The following is a 21,386-nucleotide window of genomic DNA, read 5'->3' on the forward strand; positions in this document are numbered from 1 at the left end:
AAAAAAAAGTCCTTAGCCCAACCAAAACCCATTTTCTCTATCTGTTTTTGTATTGTGTCCAGATGAAATGGCAATGCAATTGATTTGTTAATATTCAATTTATAATTTGCCACATAACCATATTGATCTATCAGTGCCATAATCTGTTTCAACGAGTTTATTGGGTCTCTGACGGTCAGTAGGAAATCGTCTGCGTATAGTTTAATCTTTTGTTTCCCCTCCTCCGCACAGCCCACTATCCCCCGGTTAGCCCTAATATCTTTTGCGAGCGGTTCTAATGAGAAGACTTATAGAAGGGGGAGAGGGGACATCCTTGTCGTGTGCCATTGGCAAAGGGAAACCAGTTCGATTTAATTCCTGGACCCACAACTCTACCCATTGGCCACGCTCAATCTCTGGGAAAGTACTCTCGCATATATCTTCGCATCTAGGTTGAGCAGAGATATTGGCCTATAGCTGGTTAGTTCTTCTGGGTTTTTACCCGGTTTTAATATTGGTGTAATGTTATCTCTCAGGAGTTCTTCTGGGAGGGCCCCTTTATCTATACTTTCATTAAATGCGCGTAACAAATATGGTGAAAGTTCCTCTATCTTTGGTCCCAGAGATTTTTTTTCTTTCAATTCTCGGATTCTATTTTGGACTTCCTCTAAGGTAATTATGTTATTTAACCTTTCTAGGGCTTCTTCAGAAAGTTTAGGAAGAGATCTCTTTATAAAGTAATTCCTTAAATCTGAGTCCCCGACTTTATTCGGTAAATTATATTATAAATCCTTATAGGATTTGTTAAAGGCCTGGCCTACCTGATTGGGTGCCAATAGAGTTCTACCTTTATATGCTATTCTAGTGATATTTTTTTTCTCTCTTCTTTTTAAGTTGATTAGATAACATGTTATTGACTCTGTTCCCCTTATAATATCTTTTAGAGTTTAAGGCCATCAGAGCTTTATTGGTCTTCTCTATAAGCTGTATATTTATCTTATTTCTTATGTCCTCGATTCTCTCTATCGTATGTTTAGATGGGGTCTGTTTATTGATTTTGTTTAACTGAAAAAGGGTAATGTATAAGTCAGACAATTTAACTTCTGGTTTTTTTTGCGTACGCCCCCAAGCGGACATATCTTCCACATCATTTTCGGCGAAAAAAAAAATTGTGTTGTGTTCTTTATATATTCGATATCTGCTGGCTCATTAAATTCTGATTCAATCTCCACTCGCAACTAAACTTTTCTCCCAAGTCCTCAAAATCCATTGTTACCAGGCTGTGGTCCGACCATGTTATATCGTGTATTTTGTTATTTTTAGCCTTTGATGCTAGACCGCAGTCCCCTAGTATCAGGTCAATCTGGGAGTACACACAATGAGATTTAGAGAAACAGTTAAAGTCCCTTTCTGTCGTATGTGAAATTAACCATATGTCATACAAAGCGTGTTTTCCTAACAAAGATTGGAATCTATGAGCCTGTGAGAGGACATTTCAGTCTGTAGTCGGCCCTTTTAGGGTCATTTTGTCAAGAAAGGGGATCTAGTACAGAGTTAAAATCCCCCATCCATATCAAAGGGCCCTGCTTTGTTTTCAGCGCTTTTTCAAGAAGTTTTGTCAAATAAGGAACTGGAGAACTATTGGGTGCATATACATTAATACAAATAAATATCGTGAACCCTGGATATCAAAAACAAGGTCCCGAATGCTAGTGTAGGTATGTACAGATGAAAAGGAAGAAATAATAATAAATATATACTGTGGTGCACAAAGACTATAGACCACTAAAATAGTGGTCTAAATACCTTAGCGGAAAACAAAATGGGTATACATGGTATAATCCTAAATAGAGGTTGATGGCTTTAATAATGCATGCGCCTCCTCTATAAGGCTAACTGATAACCCTTTTCGATTAACCCTAGAGGCAAGCCCTCTCGTCTGCAAAGATGTCCTAAGATGGAGTGTCAAAAGTATGCAAAAATTAATAATAAGCGTATCCACGATTTAAGGAATCAAAGGAAGGAATCTTGTCTGAATTATTGATGCGGGACAAGCCCTACTAATCAGAGTAAACGGTTCCTTAATAAAAATGATTCTAAGCTCAAGTGTGGAATATAGGGTTAAAACAGCATTGCTAGGAGTAGTCGTGCTGGTAAGAACTATGCAACATTGTGCAATATCGCCCCCACTAAGGGGGTCGACAAACTCTCTATGTTTGTTGACCTACATCGATTTAAAAGGAAATTAAACCTTAATGTTTTTTTTAATACACCAACTAACACTTCAAGTCTACATCAGACAGATAATTATACACAAACTACTCTGAAAGAGAAGTCAAGTTTTTTTCCCCATGAGCTTCATTTCAGAAGAAATGATAGCATTTGAAAAGATTATTATGCAGGAGGTGAATAAATTAAAGCCACCAAACAAATACCAGAAAACTCTTAACTATGGGGAACAAAAGGCACTCAAAGAGTTACAGGACAACAAAAATATTATCGTCAAACCAGCGGATAAAGGAGGAGGAATTGTGATTATGGACATGGATAAGTACAATGATGAAGCATTAAGGCTAAAGGGAGATAACAGCACTTATAAAAAAAAATGGATTAGAATCCTACCTCAGAAATAAAAGAGCTCTTTACACAATTTTTACGTAAAGGACTAGCCCTAGACATTCTAAATACTAATGAATTTAAATATCTGAATTTTAATAACCCTAAAATCCCTGTTTTTTATCATCTCCCCAAAATACATAAAACTCTTGTGAATCCCCCGGGACGCCCCATAGTCTCAGGGATAGACGCTATTTCAAGTAGACTCTCTGAATATATAGATCAATGCCTCCAACCTACAGTTGTAAAGTGCCCTAGTCATCAAAAGGACACCACTCAGGGGAATGTTGCGTCCCTGGGGGTCAATGTCTGTTCCATTCTGGTGTAACGGGATGGTTTCTCCCTGGTTTGCTTTCACTGCTATTGTAAGGTTTTGTTTGAGGCTGGTCCCGCTTTTATAGGGAAAAAATTCTCGTTCGTCGGCTGCATGTTCCCCAACAATCTGCATCTGAGTACCGTCATGGTACACCAACGAGAGTTTTCTGGATCGGGTAGGTAGTTTTCCGTCCGCCACCAGCGCAGCACATTAACGTGTTACATCATCGCTCCACCCCCCCCCAATCTCCCCTCTGACCTTTTCAGGACACTCAGCTCTACCATGGCTGTTTCTGTGTCTCAGTCAATCCAATAATCTGTGCCCAAAAATCTCAATGGGGCAGAATGTTATTTACTATATTTCAATATGCAGATTTGATTAAAATGGATTAGTGGCAGTAAATTCTGGCTTCAGGCATCCCCCGTATGATGACTTTTTTAGTGTACTGATTACTCACAATCCCATCACATAAGATTCTATCTTGTATTATCTGCCTCGCACTGATGTTCTCTTTATCCAGTACACATCGATGCCGAGGAGTTAAGATTCTGTCTATTTTATTTATTTCCATAAAATGGCCACCAAAACCCTCAGCACCAGGCCCGTGATGCTCTTAATCCAGCCCTGCCTCCAGTGTGCATTAGCCATCTTAAATCCAGCTTTTGTACCCACAGTGTGCTCCAGCCTTGTGCAGTTTTATTTGGCTGAACTTGTTTTAAATGGTTTGTGGACTGACTTTGTTTTACTCTTTAAGTAAAACAGTATTAATAGAATGACATATAAAAGTTGATCAAAAAAACTTTTCCACTGATTTTTTCATTATCGCCAAATTAACCCTGTATTAATATGCATCATAAAGCTAAAAGGCCATATTTTCTCTCAATGAAAAATGAGTGCGGCCCACGCCACATACGCTTCTGATGAAGTGGCCCACTGCAGAAAAAACTTGGACACCCCTGTACTAATGAAATGTCTGCTTGTGTATCAAGAAGTCCAGTATAACAATTTTCGCACAGTATTTGTAATACTTTTCCTCAGACTCTGGTGCAGGAGTATCTAAGGTTTTCTTGATTTTATTGACCATTTTATTGGCAGCGGGTACAGCTGCAGATGCTGTAACCCTTTCTCCTACTCTGCCTTCCCTTTCAGAAGATCTGTTAGACAAAGTAATTTGGGATCTCTCCCTTGATCTTGCATCTTGGCAAGCCTGCCCATATCTATCAGGGGTATGAATGAAAGGGCGCAAGCCATATTGATTTTGGGGTTCCTGTCTCCTTAGTTCATCAGCTACTGGTCTAGATGGAGCTTCCCTGCTACGCAGATTTTCAGGAACTTCTCTGTGTAGTGCTTGCAGCTGTGACCTTACATATCTGCGTAAATCAGACTGTCAAGCACGAAAGTGACCATTCTTTCTTATTTCCTCCTTCTTCTGTCGGTTACTGCATGAGCCTTCACCAGTTAAATTCTTGCCTAAAAGAGTATAGGTATTTTTTATTGTTTCTGGGACCTTTTCACAATGTTCCTCAATAGGAAGTCTTTCAATGTGTCTTTCTGATATAAGTCCCTTTCCCTTTATGAGGCACTTCATGCAACCCTGTTACATGCCTCAGTAAAAGTATGGTTAATGATTTAAGTATGCAGAACTAGTATTTTCTGTTACATAAAATTATGATACCTTATATATATGCAGATTTTTGTTTATAATGTGGGGCAGACCGAGAGTCTGAAGCTAGAATTCATATCTAGACTTACTGGTATGTTTATTTATATTTTTCATGCATATACGTTTTAATAGGCATTCTATGTTACACTCTGCTTAATTTTGTATTTATGTAATTATTGTGATCTTTAATAAATACGTAATTACTATAATTGAATTTGCAGTCCTTTCTTATAATTGTGCTCACAATTTCATTTATTGAATGTGAGACCTATCCACATGTATAAAATTGAGATTTGGTAATTTATCATTTAGGGTGGAGAACAACCTCTTCTTAAGACATTACATGGGAGGAAAGCTGTAAACCCATCACAATTGGCACCCAACGTGGGGCTAGAGAATTCTTTTTTTTTATATTACCCAGATATTTTTAGCGGCAGTCTTCTTACACGAAAGGAAAGGTACTTTCAATATCATGGCTAATAATGTTGCTGATATACAGCGATTAAATATATTATGCAGATTGCAACAAGGCAGAGATGTACAAAACAAGTTTTAGCACTTGAAATACAGTCTGGTCCCTAGGGATCAGGAGCTAGATACTGCTTAATTCATGTATTGTTGTTAGGACCAAATGGAGTTGCTTTGCAAACTCCTATATTTGAGTTTGAGGATATTGATTTTAATTCAATTCTGCTCGGCATACCATTGTTAATCTGATCTATAATGAATGTCAGATAATTTTAGGAAGAGCCCCTGTAATCCCAAATAGTCTTTGCAAACATGGACCATATGTCCAGAGTGAGAGGTGGGGTACACCCCATTCTAAATTATATTCACCAGTTAAGAATTATCTCCACTGGAGGCGAATCCTCTTTACCTCTTTATAAAGCAATGGTGAGGCCTCACCTTGAATATGGGGTGCAATTTTGGGCACCAGTTTTAAAGAAGGATGCTATAGAGCTGGAGACAGTGCAGAGGCTGGCTACAAAGTTAATTAGATGAATGGAGAATTTTAGTTACGAAGAAAGACTAGAAAAACTGAACTTGTTTTCACTTGAAAAGAGACGTCTAAGAGGGGATCTAATCACATTGTACAAATACATACAAGGCCAGTATAAACAGCGCTCTAGTGATCTATTCACCAAGAGGTCTCTACAAAACACACGGGGTCATCAGTTGAGACTTGAGAAAAGGAGATTTCACCATCAGCATAGGAAAGGGTTCTTCACAGTAAGAACAATAGGAACTCTCTGCCTAAGGATGTTGTATTATCTAACTCTGTGGATATTTTTAAGAAAGGTATGGATGCTTTTCTGGTTAAGCATAACATAAGAGGCTACAACTGCTAAAAGTAGAGTCGTATTAGGAAGTTGATCCGGGGAGTAATCTGATTGCCGCTATGGAATCAAGAAGGAATTTTTTTCCCTGTTGTGGCATAATTGGTAATTGCCCCAGGAAGGGTTTTTTTCCCTTCTTTCGGATCAACTTTAGAACTAGGTATGTGTGAAAGGTTGAACTTAATGGACTGAATTTTTTTCAACCTACTATACTACTAGAACTGAATCTAGTCACTGCCTCTTTAGAGCAGATACTAATTTAGGGAGCTTGAAATGTGTCTCAGCTTTCATTACAGACTACAGGAGGAATTCCTATGTCTAACATTAAGGCAGCTGTGGGTCAGGTTCCCTCACATACTAAAAAGATTCCCCTATGGCTCAATGACAGGACACATGCATTAGATGGGGTATATCCTACACCTACACATGCATAGAAAAAAGCTTAATTAATGCTTTGCTTCCTCCTGGTTTGTCTATTACACTCCAGGAAGCTAAAGATTGAAATTTTCATACTTTGTATGAAAAGACTCATGGAAAAGTTACCGTGGCTTCTTTAGCGGACACATTAGCACAGGTCCAGTGGCATTGTTGCAGCATATTTTTTGGGGTTGAGATTTACTCAAAATAATCACAAGATAGTTTGGGGTTGTTTAAAGTCCCTTATAAGGGGACAAGGACTTATATTAGATTTAGAAAGATAAGTTGAAAGACTTCCTAAAGAGAAATGTTGTGAAAAGTCCCAGAAATAATAAAAAAATGCCTATACTCTTTTAGGTAAGACATATACTGCCTGCAAGACCAAGTATAAGGTACATATGTAGTAACATTATTGAACATCGGCGTGGGTCATAACATCTACAAGGAATCAGAGGGAAGAAAGATGACCCACGATTGGATGGACTCCGTTTCACGTTGCTGTATGGCAGTGAGGAAATCCCTCTTACTGTTCACATGTATAACCCAAATGTGTCTGACGAAGCTATCACAGCCTGGCTATATCGCTATTGTAGTAAAGTGTCTAACCCACAGAAGGTACAGTTGGGGATTTGGAATGGTAAGAGGAGGTTTCTTGTGCAGTTAAAAGAACCCTGTTTATGAGGATGAAATCTAATCCCAGTGCAGACAATGGAGACAAACCTTCTACCTGGCCATTTTCCTGCCAATCTGCTAGAGCAAGTAAAAGTTGGGCACAATCCAAGCTCGACCACGCCAGTTGGTTCTATTTTAAAGGGAACCATGTATATGTTCCTAATTCCCTTCAACTCATGTTTCACAACCATCTTTGATTTCAGTCTATATTTTCACTAGCGATGTGTACTATCGCGCCAACTTGTGTAGGGCATACATGGACATGCTACGTGGTAGAGATGGTATGGCCAGTTTCAGCATGAGAGGGGTTAATTAGATTGTGGTGCCAAAAGGTCTTATAAGATACATTTGTCTTTTGAAGGGCCCTCTGCAAGGTATGAAATGTTACAGAGGAGGTGCCTCTACATCTACTTGCTGTGTAATCCACCAGATGCCTGTATCCCCTCATAAATAGTGGATTATTTTGATATGCTAAGCGACCACTAGCAGTCAGGAAAACCATTTCTTCCAGGGTCATATTCAACACATACATCAATAATAACCCATAGATTCATAATCATACTTCCTTTTGTGCATATCTAGAATGGGGAAAGCACACCTTACAAAAACGAATACAAATATGGCTAGTACAACATAAGCTGTTTGTAAGAAATTGTGAAGTCTGTGGTATTCAAGAAATATTGCAGTGACGAGCACAGGAGAGAGAATAAAATGAAAATGAGTTATTTTGACTGATATAGTTCAACTACACAAGGGGGGAGGTCACTTATGGTTCCTATAGGTACACCTTCCCTCCGCTTATACCACCTCTGGGCTGGCTTGGAAACTCGAGATGAACTGGAGAAGATATAAAGTTAATGAGAGGAAATTGATCAATGTGCTTACTAGTGGCCAAGATCTAATTTTGAGTAAGTCGCCAGCTTTCCTTGCCGTAGCCCTACGGACAGAAAAACTGTTACTTTACCATTCAAGTGAGTAGTTAGGTTTTCTGTAATTTCTCCTTTTTATTTTTAGCTGTTTGGTGTAAAGAATCTGTTTATCATCTTTTTTGTATGCACTGTGACTATTTTTTGTTCATAATAAATATTCCTTTTTTAAGTTCTGCCTTTGTCTGGTAAAGACTCACGTTAGACCATTTTATTGGTAATTTGAAATCACATAATTATTGTGTTTAAAGTATATTGTGTGGGTTTATAAATCGTCTTGGTGGTGGTGGCAGCGTTATGATAGTAATATCATTATAGTTAGTCGTGGTTGGTATTAAGGGTGGATATTTTTATCACTATGTCCGGTCTAGGGCAGACAGAACCAAGTCATAACTGTTATCATTATATACTGAGGCAAACATTGACATGGTACAGCATAACTGCTATCATTATATACTGAGGCAAACATTGACGGTGGTATAGGATTACAGTTATTAAATACTGAGGCAAGCACTGACGGTGGTACAGCATAATCCCTATCACTATACATTGAGCCAAACCAAACATTGATCTGTTGTAGGCCTACCACTTCAGTGTCTGGCTTAGTATATAATAGGGATGCACCGATTCTGGAGCGAAACCGAAAATTTAGCATTCACTTGGCCAAAACCGAAAATGACCCCACACCTTTAAAAACAAAAAAACACACACACATATATATGATTGTTAACAGCAATCTCAATCCTGTCATGCCCAGGCATACCCAGATTCCAGCATGTACTGGCTGACTTAGCATGATACGAGTGTGATTGTTGTTAGCAATCATATATATATATATATATATATATATATATATATATATATATATATATATATATATTGTATTGAATTTTTCTGTCCAATTTTGGCATCTTACTTACTTTTAATAGAAGTGTGGTTAACACACCAAAATTGGACAAAACAAATCAACAACATTATATATATATTTATCATTATATATATATATATATATATATATATATATATATATATATATAATGATAAATATATATATAATGTTGTTGATTTGTTTTGTCCAATTTTGGTGTGTTAACCACACTTCTATTAAAAGTAAGTAAGACGCCAAAATTGGACAGAAAAATTCAATACAATTCAATACAATATATATATATATATAGGAATGTATATATATCACATTCCTATCATGCCCAGGTTCCAGCATGTACTGGCTGTCTGGGCATGATAGAAATGTGATTGCTGTTAGTAATTACATTTCTATCATGCCCAGACAGCCAGTACATGCTGGAACCTGGGCATGATAGGAATGTGATTACAGCCTACCTATGCTATGCTACCCCCCCCCACACTTACACAGTCATGCTTTCACACACACTCATTCCCAAACATTCAGCATAACACCCATCACTCTCACACACTAATCAACTCTCACTGAATGTTTTCCTACCTTTTCTCTGTCACTGTTCCTCCTCCTCCTCTTCCTTCTTCCTCTTGGCTCTTCTTCTTCTTGGCAGTGAGCGCGGAAGGCGGTGGGCGCGGCTTCAGTGTTGTGCGCCGGGATATGACAGCATCAGTTGCCGCGCGCATCACAAGGGAGCAGGTTCGGAGGTCTGCATTAACAGACCTCCCGCTCCCTTGATCGTCTTTAAGCCAGTTAGAGGGAGCCTGCTCCTCTAGCGGCGGACATTAAGTAGGAGCAATCTTGCAATGTCTAGATCAGCATGACCCATAGACACTTACAACAGGTTCAGGCTCTGCTGGAATCTGCAATAAGCTCCCTGCTGCCTGATTATGCACGTTACCATGCAGCTGGGCACAATAGCCCTGCATTCATAATTGTAACAGTGAACACAGAAAAGAGGGTTGGACTATGGTTTCTTCTTGATCCATTTTTTTTATTAAAAAAATTGCCTTCAAAATGCAATGTTAAAATAATTTAAAAAAAACTACCTGAGTGATCTCACCATGACCGGTGCCAGAAAATCCAAGAAAGATCCGCAGTGACTATCCATATTACAAAAAGATCAGTTAATACATATGCATATATAGCAAGGGTTTTTTTTTTCTCCAAATGCCCCAACAAGCTGTGTTCCCACCAATAGACAGATTCGCTACCCTTAAACCTAGATTTTTTAAAAAAAATACAACATAGGGTTTCGAGTGGCAGTCTAGAATATTAAAAAACCCACTGTATGTTTGTGGGAATGTTGTTTTTCCGAATTGTAGCATGTTTTACATATTGACACCAATAATTGTCAGGTGTTCAACGGGGGGGGGGTTGAGGTTGGGGCTGTGTGGGGGTCAGAGAAATACTTCCACACCAAACCATTTATAGATCTTGCTTTGTGTACTACTATATTGACAAAAGTACAATGCTAGTCTTGTGGGCGTCAGTGTATGGTATTAGAATGAGCGTGTGTGGGGAGGGTGTCAGTGTACAGGTTTTGAGTGTGTATTTTTGAGGGGTGTTAGTATACAGTGTTAGTGCACCAAAGGAAAGGAAAGGTACCAAAAGCAGGCGGTAGTAGTGCGGCTAGGCCCACAAGCTCTATGTTTTTTTACGGAAAGCCTAAAGCACCAGAAGCACGTTCAAAGTTAAAGGGTAGCACAGCTAGTACTTCTACTAGCCCAGTGAGTAAAAAGAAAGCAGCATCTTCCCCATCCACGAGCAGCATGCAAGGTACCAAGCAGAGCCAAATTAGCAGCAAGACTCAGAGGGGTCCCAAACCAAAGGGATCTCATTCATTTGTAGGGAAAACCACCATATTCTGCATGCGATGAGGAAAATGTTTAGCCTTTGGGTGGGAGCAGAGGCAGGCACCAATGTTGAAGTTGGTTTTGTGGTAACTGACGGAGGTGTCACTGTGGTGAAAGCGCTGCGAGATGGTCATATTGTTGGTGTGCGCTGTGCAGCCCACATCATCCATCTTGTAGTGAAGGCAGCAATGTCAGAAGGAACTAATGTGGCAGCAGTAGTTCTGTCCCGCTGCAGGAAGATCGCTGGGCACTTTCACCATAGTGTTAAGGCTAGCCAACTTTTGAAGGAAGAGCAAGAAAGGTCAGGTCTTCCCGTACACTGCCTACGTCAGGGTGTCAGTACATGGTGGAACTCCACGTTAGACATGCTGGAGAGGATTTTGGAGCAGCAGAGGGCAATCCATAATCTTGCCCCAGAGCACAATATTGGGATTACATCTCCACATCTCCATTGAATAGGGAGGATTGGACAGTGATCGCCCAGCTAGTGGCGGTCCTTAAACCATTCAGGGACGCCACAGAAAATTTAAGCTCAAACACTGCCAGTCTGGCCCAGGTAATCCCAGTGTTCTCCCATCTAGGCAGCAAGATGGATGTGTTCCTTGAAAACCGTGAGGCTGTTCAAGGTAGCACTCTACATCCTGACGTAGCAGCCATAGTCAGGAAGCTGAAGCATAGAAGAGAGTCCCGAAATGATGCTAGCGTGCCTTTGTGATCCAAGAATTAAGGGAAAGCTAGCTTTGAAATTCAATGTTCTCAGTAGCTACCGGGAGCAATTGGTCAACAAGGTGCGTGACTGGCAGCATAAAATGGGAATGCTGTCCAAGGAGGGAGAGGTGCAGGAGGAGGAAGAGATGATGTTGTCTGCTACTCCTGGCAGCAGCATCAGCAGCAGTGCCACAAGCATCACAACACAGCTGAGTGGAGCAGCTGCGTTTTGGGAAGAGGCACTTGGGAGTATAGTTGGACCATCTGACAGAGCTAGCAGCAGAAAGGAGAGTAGTGCTGCACCTAATGTTGATCCTCTTAGCTACTGGGATGAAAAGAAGAGTGTGTGGCCTGCACTCTCATGGGTTGCGCAGCAGCTTCTATCATGTCCGCCAACCACTGTTCAAAGTGAGCGCGTGTTTTCTATGACTGGAAACATACTGAGACCACAGCGTTCACGCATGGCACCTCATCTGATGGAGCAGATTGCCTTTCTTAAATTCAATGTGCCCAAGTTGGGCTACCCAGCTCTTAGCTTGGAAAGTTAATTTTTTTTCTCTCTAATGTTTAAGGTAGTTTCTCCCCCTGGTTGCATGTGTTTGTGGTGTGGCAACGTCTGCTACCTCCGCCGGTGTAGCCAATTTACGTTAGGGCCTAGTGTCTGAGTTCTGGAAGTCCGCTCCCAAACGCCATGGACTGACAGACTTTGATGCTTTGCCCTGGGGTGAAACAGGTGAGCGGTTCATCAATTGCCCACTCATTCGCCTTTCCCAATGCTGCTGCTGCTGGTGGTGCCGGCGTCTCTTCTCTGCCAGTTCCCTTCCTGGCTAGTGTCATGCCTCAAATGTCCAAAATGTTCAAGGTAGTTTCTCCCCCTGGTTGCACGTTTGCGGTGTGGCAACATCTGCTACCTCCGCCGGTGTAGCCAATTTACGTTAGGGCCTAGTGTCTGAGTTCTGGAAGTCCGCTCCCAAACGCCATGGACTGACAGACTTTCATGCTTTGCCCTGGGGTGAAACAGGTGAGCGGGTCGTCAATTGCCCACTCATTCAACTTTTTGCGGTGTGGCAACGACTGCTACCTCCGCCGGAGTAGCCAGCTTACGCTAGGGCCTAGTGTCTGAGCTCTGGAAGTCCGCTGCCAAACGTCTAGGACTGACAGTTGTTTGGATGCTTCGCCCTAGGGTGAAACAGGTGAGTGGGTCGCCAATTGCCCACTCATTCGCCTTTTCCATTTCCTTTTCCATTTCATTTTTTTCCGTCTGATACACAACCTACCAAACATAACACACACAATAACACATATAACACAGTGACATAACACAACACACATAACACACATGTACAATTCACACATCACAAGGACCTTTCCTTCTGTTATTTGCCCTGGCCTTCACTTCTACACTCACTAGCATTAACGCTATAACTCACACTTCACCCTATAACATTTTTCCATCCACATAGCTGCCAACAGACCCAACTTTTTCAGGGACAGTCCTGCTTTTTTTCCTGTCCCATCAAATTTAGCTAAACTAGGTATGCTAGTGCACATAGGTATAGCTGGGTAGAATAGCACTACAACATTAAACAAATATAATAAAGTAAATAATAATAAATATAACTTTAACATAAAATTCAATAAACCCATTAAAATTAAATTATTATTTATACATAATACATCTTTAACCAAAACAGTGCACTGCTAATAATCTTAAAAAAAACCGTACATTAACCCTAAGCTATTTTTTTAGTTCTTGTCCAACATTTTTCCATTCCCATACCTGCCAACACACCCAACATTTTTGTGGACAGTCCTGCTTTTTTCCAGTCCTGTCCAGTAAAAGTTGGGTTGTTGCAAAGTATGCCATTATAAATTGGTAGCAAATGTTAGGTATGTATTACAAGCGGTCCAAAATCAATTTAAAAATGTAAAATAATCCCTATTCTTTTATTAAACATCTATGGATGTGTGACTGTGTATGATAAAAACAAAGGAGGCCAAGTTCCTTGGAGCATTTGTCTAGGTCATTTTGTGTACAGTACACTTCGGTACGTGTGTGCAACTCTATTGGTCGTTTCGGCAGGGGGCTCGCCTGCCATCAACGAATAAGGTGCATTCTGCAGTTCTGCAATTCATTTGTTGATGCCAGACCAGCCCCCTTCCGGCGACCAATAGAGACGCACACACGTACCTTCACGGCGCAAACGCATCTGCTGCTGCTGCTGCTCCGATGTGTTCTTAACCCTGTATTAACCCCTGCTACGCAGCCGGGAGGAAACGAAGATGAAACGAGCACGAAGAATGGCCACGAATATTCGCCCGAAAAGAAGACAGGAACGGGCGAATATTCGCGGAATACGAAGGTTTTTTTTTTCTCCGAAGACGAGTACTTAGACGAACACGAAGAGCCCCCTGGTGCCCAAGTCTAATGTGCACCCTACTTTGTATAGATTCTCCACTGCTTGGTTTAAAATATTATCTATGTAAATTAATGGGGGGGGGGCACAAGAGAATATTCTTGTCTGGGGTGCCACTTGGTCTAGGACTGGCCTTGGCTTTATATTAGCTATAACTAAACATTAAACTGTACATATCACTATTACTATGCAGGACCCAGACACGGCCCTTTATGCTATCCCCTACCCTAACCACTAGGTATATTCATTAAGCTTTTAAGTTAGTTATTAACATGCTAGTTGGCTCTGAGACATTAGAAACACATTTCAAATTTTGCCCCAAACCCAGGGAATGACAAAAAAAAGATCAGCAAAAACCATGCCGTGTATACAAGGAAAAGGAAATCCAGATATTCGTCCTGATACATACAAAAAATCTGGAATGGTAGATGAAAAAATATGTCCTGTGTTTTCGATAAATCAGTGGTTGTGGCAGTCCACTTTGAAAGGTAAGTGGTGTGTCTTTGATGTCCAATGGCTTTCAGGGGAATACATAATTTATATTGGTTACTTTGATGTTTAGGGGTATTTGTGTGCCTTCCTGGGTCAACTGTTATCAACTGTAATAAAACAAAAAACCACCTACTTGCACTTTGGGGATGTCTGTGTGACTGTGTAACCCTGACATACAATTAGGGCCGCAACTAACGATTATTTTCATAATCGATTAGTTGGCCAATTTATTTTTTCGATTAATTGGATAAAAAAATTAATGTACATTTTTCATTTATTTAAAATAACTGGATGTTAAAAACAAACAGCATGATAAAAAAAAACTTTGATGAAAATGCATTTGGTTTTATTTCCCAACCTGCCCCCCCAGTTATGCACATCTGAGCCCATGCTTGCCACACTACCTCCCAGATGTCACATACCCTCAGATATGCCACACTGCCTCCCAGATATACCACTCTGCCCTCCCCACATATGCCTTATATACCCTATATGCCTTATACCCCCTGATATGCCACTGTGCCCCCTGATATGTCTTATACCCCAGTATGCCTTATACCCCCAGATATGTCACTCCGTCCTCCTCAGATATGCCTTATACCCCCCCAGAAAGGCCATAATGCCCTCATAGATTCACAGACTCGTTCACAGCACACTGACACAATACTTTTATATATAAGTACTGGGTTAATCTTCACAGCTTCCAGGATTCAGATCCCCTTTAGTTTGAACCCCTTTACCTCTAACTGCACTTTTAGTTAACCCTATTAAATTAATTAAATTAACCCTCAGTCCTCAGCAGTAAATTAATCCTAAAGACCCCATCAACCATAACTGCCCCTAGATTAACCCTGAAGACCCCATTAACCATAACTGCCCCTAAATTAACCCTAAACACCCCATTAACCATACCTGCCTGTGAGTACATCTTACCAGAAGGAATGCAAACTGCAGGAATGAACACACTTACTTGACACGGAACACCCACTGGGAGGCCTGGGGGTAATAACAGGACACTCTCATGGGGTAACCGTAAGCACGGGTGGTCGTATGAGCAAGCCGGGGTCAGGAAGCCAGAGGTCACAGGTGGTCAAATAACGAGCCAGGTCAGGGTGCCAGAGATCACAAGAGTCGTAGAATAAGCCGGGGTCAGGTAATGGAAAATATCAGATACACAGAAAAGGCTCAGATGAACGCTGAGAAGTAGGAACATCCACATAAGCTTTAAATATCCGGGTGGGGGGGCGCTCCCAAGCGTCAATCAGCGTAACCGTGTCTTCCATAGAGACGCGGCAGAATCCAGGAGGCGTTCCGCGTGGCTGCCTTGTACCGCTGTGAGCGGCGGCGTTGTCTCTGCAGGAGAAGAGGACGATTTCGTCGGGGGATTTGAGTTCCCCGAGGTAAGTGCCTTACACTGCCTCTAAATACCCCATTAACCATAACTGCCCCTAAATTAACCCCCACCTCCCCTAAGTTTCAGCAGTCCAAATATTAATTTTATACTTAGATTAATTATTGAGCAGTGTGGACGCTATAAGGAAATGGGCGGGGCCAATCAGTGTGATTGCAGGGAGGGACTGGGAGAAAGAAAGGGGTGGGGCCAATCGTCAGAGTGATTGCAGGGAGGGACTGTAGGTAGAAACTGCTGTGAGTCACACTGAATGAAACAGATTATAAAACGAGGGGTATTTTTCGTAGCATTTGCTCTGAAAAAAACCCTTATTTTTTTAATTGATAAATATCGATTCAGCTAATCGATAATGAAATTAATAGGCAACAATTTTCATTATCGATTAGTTGTTGCAGCCCCACATACAATATATATATGTTGCACCTATGTGCTCCACATGAAGAAGAAAAAAAAATCGAATTCTGTGGTCCATTAGATTTTTTGCCTGCACCGGGCCACCTAGGTGGGTAGGTGAAATACTCATGAGATGCGTGTTAAAGGGAACATATGATTTATGGGTTATTTTGGCATTTACAGGTAGGTTTACCCTATCTGAGGTGCACCTTCCTTATTCAACTGAAGAGAAAAAAAAAAAAACTTCATTGAACGCTAATGCTTCTGTGGGTCTCTTGTGACTATGTAACACATATACCACACATGAAGTATCTTTGTGCTCAGGAGAAGCGCAATTTAATTTTTTTCTTCGATCTTTCTTGTTCAATGTAGACCAGTGTGAACCATAAATCCCAAAACGTGACTGAAAGTTTAAAAAAATAAGAATGAAAAACTCAAGTGTCTCTCTCCCTTAGATTTCTGGTTGCAAAGGGCTCCCAAGAAAGTTAAGTGCTTTTGAAATATTCAAGGGGGTGCTTTTTGGTAGTTTTATGGGGTTAACTTATATGACCTCTACCATGTCTCAAAGGAGACATGGAACTAATACAGTGATCTGTCAAAATTTGACAACTAAAATGTTCCAATTTTTAGCCAATGTCAACCAAGAAACATGGCTTATCCATGCAAGTGGGGCATTGCTGTACTCTGATGGTGTCGCTGAACACAATTCAAGACCTTTTCTGTTCTTTTTTTGTTACACCAACTTTGAACGGTGCTGGCGTGGAATCAGCTGCATGGAACACACCCACATTATGCAGCTAATCAGATTCTCTGTGCTGTGTAGTTTTTGAAAATATATAGTTTTAGTGAGTTAAACCAAAATATATGACCTTTATGGTGCCTCAAAAGAAACGTGGACCTAGCAAAGTGATCTGAAATTTCAAGTTTGAAAACTGAAATGCACATGTTCAAATTTTGACCTTGCAAGCTCTAAAACATGCCATAACCACGCATTTGGAATATTGCTGTACCTGAGGGTTGTTGAGTGCAAATCATAAGTTGTGTCAGCAATAGTACGTACCAGATGACTGCATCGGGATGCGGGTCCCGTCAAAAAGCTTTCGGGTGCGGGCAGTTTCTCGGGTGTTGAAGGCGGTCATACACATGTATTTACGTCACATCACACGATTCTGCTCCGTTCCGGCAGGACAAGAGAGGAGACTGTGTGCGAGCAACGCAAAGGCAGCCTTGCGGGAGTGCAAGGGAAATCTGCAGTTCAGGTAAGGGGGTGGGGGAGCTTGTATGAACGAGTATGCGTGATTGAGGCAATGAGTATCTGTGTATGAGGGAATTAATGAGTGAGTGTTTGTGAATTATGTTTGTGGGAGCGGGCGATAATGGTCAGAAATTCAGCGGGAGCGGGATTAAGAAAACAGTTCTTCGGAATTCGGATAATGATACTAAGCTCCAGATCCCGTGCAGCGCTGCGGGGACCTGGATCCTCCTGTGACAGCTGGCAGGCGTCTGCGCGATGCGCGCAGACATCCCCCGCTACTGTCCTCCACCTCTGCCGGGTCTCCACCTCCACCATAGAAGTATCTGACCTCTCTGAAAGATGGGCTCCCTACCTGTGACCCACTCTGGAATAACTGGTAGAGTGGCCCCAGGGAGGTATCCTATTACCTACTGGTATTTTTTCATTATCTATTTCTCTCTGAGAGAAAAAGAAAAAAAAAATATTCCCAGGCGGTCTCCCATCCAGGTACTAACCAGGCCCAACCCTGCATAGCTTGCAAGCTATGGCCGCAGACAAAATAAAAATAAAGATAGAAATAAATAGATAATGAAAAAATACCAGTAGGTGATAGGATCCCTCCCGGGGGCCACTCTACCAATTATTCCAGAGTGGGTCACAGGTAGGGAGCCCATCTTTCAGAGAGGTCAGATACTTCTAAACTTACAGCTACCGAGGAAGGGGGACTGCTCTAACAGCTACTATACCCTGAAACGCGTTTGGCTTGTTTTTAAACACACTACTATATTGGACACTTTTCAGATACTGGCTGCTAAGCTGGCAGCAACTGTGAAAGTTTGGGAGGCACTATTTGCCCTTTATGCCTGTATGCTGATTGACTGTGGAATCCATGCGAACACCCAGCTAATACCATCACCGAGTTGGTCTGTGTTTGCGATTTCGGCCGGAGCGTCCTACATACAGTTAACAACTGACGGATATCATCTATTACGTCAGACGCCGGTGATTGCCAGTGCACTCGCCTGTGTGAGAGGCTACCTTCCATCCAGAGCCATATCTCCCAGTTGGAGCGTTGTACTGGAAAAGATTTGCTACCGACAAAAATCCGGTTTAACATCAGATGGTGAGCGGTACAGTGTACCACCTTTTTATGATCCGTTAAGAAAAAGAGCATCTGTTTTACCAAATAAGGCACCGACCAGTGATTCTATAAAGATATAGTGCTTACTGCCTACCCTAAGGGATCCATACCATATTGAATATTTGAGGACATCTTTCTACAGATATTTTACCATCAGCACGATGTTTTGAAGTATTCAGTGCTGAAACCCTGTTGATACATATTCATGTTGCAGGACAATTGCTACAAAGTTTTTTTTTTTTTTTAGTTGGATACAATTTTTTATAGGTTTTTCTTATATGGGACTTTATACTCATTAAGCCTGAACCGTGTACCAATATTGATCAGGAGTGTTATTTTATTATATGTTTTATTATATATTTTTTGGTATTTCTTTTTTTCTGTTTATTATTTTTGTGGTAATTAAGCAGCTGAGTCTAGCCACAAGGGCCCTGTGGTTTCTTAGACTGAGTTGTGATTTTATTAAAAGTGTTTTTTATACCGTCATTTATTTTGCCATATGTTGATTCCACTTGAGCTATAGGTGGTGTTTCAGTTAACCTCGTTACCTTGATCGTGAGCAGCACTGTGTTGTGTGAGATTATGAAAATAATCGTTAGTTGCAGCCCTACTAAATTGTACTGCAATGTTTAGCACAGGTTAATGCTAAAATGGTTGAATAAAAAGTGTTAGAATGTCTCTATTAAAATACCGTATTTGCTCGATTATAAGACGACCCCCCAAAATCTGAATATTAACTTAGGAAAAAAAGAAAAAGCCTGAATATAAGACGACCCCAAAGGAAAAAAGTTTTACCAGTAAATGTTAATTCATGTAAACTATTTTTTTTTAATAAAAGCTATGATTGAGAAAAATATTTTTTTTGTTTTTATTTCCTTGTATTTTCCAACCTGCCCCCCAGTTACGCACATCTGCCCCCAGGCTTGCCACTCCAATATGGCACTGTGGCCCATGATATGCCTTTTAACCCTCTATATGCCACTGTGCCCCATGGTATGCCTTTTGACCCCCTATGTGCCACTCTGCCTCCAGAGATGCCTTATACCCCTATATCCCATTCTGGCATTTAGGGGGTTAAAATGCATATTATGGGGCAGAGTGGCATATAGGGAGGTATAAGGCATGCCAGGAGGCAGAGTGGCATTAAGGGAGTTAAAAGGCATTGTATAGAGCACTCTGCCTCCAGAAATGCCTTATACCCCTATATGCCACTCTGGCATATAGGGAGATAAGGCATTTCAGGAGGCAGAGTGCTCTATTAAATGCCCCCTTAACGCCACTCCAGAAACGCCCTATGCCCCATTTAACACACACACCCTATACCCCCATTTAACTAACACACACACACACTCTCTCTCTCTCTCTCCCCTCTCAGCCCTCTCTTACCGGTGCTTCCAGCCGGGGCAGCGGGTTGACGTCTCCTTCCGCTGCAGCCGGAAGGAGGTGGAGTTGGCAGCGGGGGTTTGTATGCGTCCGTCGCGTATGCTTTCCCCAGCTGTCAGAGATCAGAGTTCCCCGCACCGGTGCGGGGAACTCTGATCTCTGACAATCGGGGAAGGTCTACGCGACGGACGCAGACAACCCCCGCTGCTAGCCACACCTCCTTCCGGCTGCAGCGGACGTTGTCTACGCGGATCGCGTAGACGTCAACCCGCTGCCCCGGCAATACATCAGGAAGCACCGGTAAGTGTGTGTATGATATGGGGGGGGGGGTGGTGAGACAGGAGGATCCAGGTCCCCTGCAGCGGTGCGGGGGATCTGGATCTTAGTCTCCTAATCAGACCTCTATTTGAGGTCTGATTAGAAGACGACCCCGATTAGAAGACGAGGGGTATTTTTCAGAGCATTTGCTCTGAAAAAAAACCTCGTCTTATAATCGAGCAAATACGGTACTTTGTTTAGCAGATTTGCTTTTTTATGGATGCTTTTGGGGCTATTATATCACTTTTTTTTTTTTTTAATCTAGTTTGAAAATACTGATGCACATCTTTCACATTTAACCTTGTAGCTACCAAAATACATGGAAACACCAGGCATATGAGATGTTTTCAAAACCAGGACAAATCCCCAAACGTGTTTTGTACTGACTAGGTATAGTTTTTAGAGGTGAAACTGTGAAAATTGTAGCTTTCAGGACAAGTAGGGCTTTCTACAAAAATATTGCCTTTGGAGTCTAGTATTATTTTACCTTCTTCATGAGAATGTTGAAAAATTTTGGCATTGGGGTTTCTTTTCGCCTTATTCTCAATAAGCAGATATGAGTACCTTGAATTTTTAATGCAATGGACTGTCTTATACAGCCTATGTAACCTGTGTTTTTTGGGTTTTTTTTTTAAATAAAAGGCAGTCATAGCAGTTAGCTATATGGCAATAAATCAAACTAAAAAAACCCAGAATATTTTTATTTCAAGAATCAACTTTCCACTGATATAGTATTGCAGACTATTTATAACATACTTTAACAAAACCTATTTAGTGATACCAGATTTTGATTTATAGCTTCATGATAGCTTTTCCAATATATTAAATTGTAATTTTGAAATAAACATGACAAAATATATAGCAGGAGTCTATAGCAAAACACAGGAAGGCAGACTATCCCATAGGAGAAATGCTAGAACAAGAGGTCAAAGTCTAAAACTAAAGTGTCAGGCTTAGGTGCAATGTAATATTTTACTTTACAGAAACATTTGTCCATAAATGGGACAGAAGCCATACAGGCTAATTCAAAGAGGAAATTTAAACATGCATGGGACAGGCTATTGTGACTTCAAGACAAAACTGAGGAATATATAAGGCATGACTAGATGGGACCAGTGGTTCTTATCTTATTCTTTTCCCACTCCCGTATTCAGGATTTCACCCACACCGCAACCCTCCTGTGGAATT

This window comes from Spea bombifrons, chromosome 8 (assembly GCF_027358695.1).
Source record: "Spea bombifrons isolate aSpeBom1 chromosome 8, aSpeBom1.2.pri, whole genome shotgun sequence".
Classification (NCBI taxonomy): domain Eukaryota; kingdom Metazoa; phylum Chordata; class Amphibia; order Anura; family Pelobatidae; genus Spea; species Spea bombifrons.